Source organism: Castor canadensis, chromosome 15, assembly GCF_047511655.1.
Source record: "Castor canadensis chromosome 15, mCasCan1.hap1v2, whole genome shotgun sequence".
NCBI lineage: Eukaryota > Metazoa > Chordata > Mammalia > Rodentia > Castoridae > Castor > Castor canadensis.
The window spans coordinates 78,577,818-78,578,913 of NC_133400.1; the positions used below are offsets into that span (position 1 = coordinate 78,577,818).

Sequence of the window (1,096 nt, forward strand, 5' to 3'; positions counted from 1 at the left end):
AGCTGTACCATTTTGAATTCCCAACACTAATGAGTGGGAGTTCCTATGTTCCACATTGTTGCCAGCATTTGGTGTTTTCTGTGCTTTGGGTTGTAGACATTCTAATAGGTATATACTATCATTTCACTGTTCTAAATTGTAATTTCCACAATAAGATAATAATAAGCTCGTTTGTCATCTATATTCATCTTTGGTTTCGATCTTTTGCCCATTTTTACTCTCCTTGACAAGGATGGAAGAGGCTCTCGGGCCTGACAACATGCATACGGTTAAGGAATTGCTACCTACTTCGTGGCATCTAACCAGTGTTTTTTAGCCAAGTTATGGAAACAGCCAAGATGCCCCACTACTGACGAATGGATTAAGAAAATGTGGTATCTATACACAATGGAATTTTATGCAGCCATGAAGAAGACTGAAATCTTATCATTCGCAAGTAAATGGATAGAACTGGAGAACATCATCCTGAGGGAGGTTAGCCAGGCCCAGAAGACCAAAAATTGTATGTTCTCCCCCATATGTGGACTTTAGATCAAAGGCAAACACAACAAGGGGACAGGACTTTGACTACATTATAAGGCTAGTACACACAAGGGAGGTATGAGGATAGGTGGGTACCTCTCCCCACCCCAAACAAAAGATAGCATTTGATGTCTTCAATGCAAAGGAACTAATGCAGAAACTTTAAAGCAACAGAGGCTAATAGGAGAAGGGGACTAGGAACTAGAGAAAAGGTTATTTCGAGAAGAATCAATTTAGAAAGTAAAACATATGTACATGGAAGCAAAACTAGGAATCTCCCTATATAGCTATCCTTACCTCAACTAGCAAAAACCCCTGGTCCTCCTTATTAATGTTCATACTCTCTTTTCAACAAAATTAGAGATAAGGGCAAAACAGTATCTGCTTGGAAGCAATGGGGTGGGGGCAAGAGAGAAGGCGTGGAGAGAAGGGGGGCGAGGGAAGGGGGGAGAAATGACCCAATCATTGTATGCATATATGAATAAAGGAAATAAAATTTTAAAAAATACCCACACATAAGGACCCATTCTTTTTAACCTCTTGGCTGTAAGTCAAGTTTTTTTCTATGTAGGGA

The 1,096-nt window shown here is 39.9% G+C and overlaps 1 pseudogene; it reads left to right on the plus strand.

The window, feature by feature from the left end:
* Nucleotides 1-216: 216 nt before the first annotated feature.
* LOC141417773 (U6atac minor spliceosomal RNA) lies at nt 217-314 on the plus strand (annotated as a pseudogene).
* Nucleotides 315-1,096: the final 782 nt, after the last annotated feature.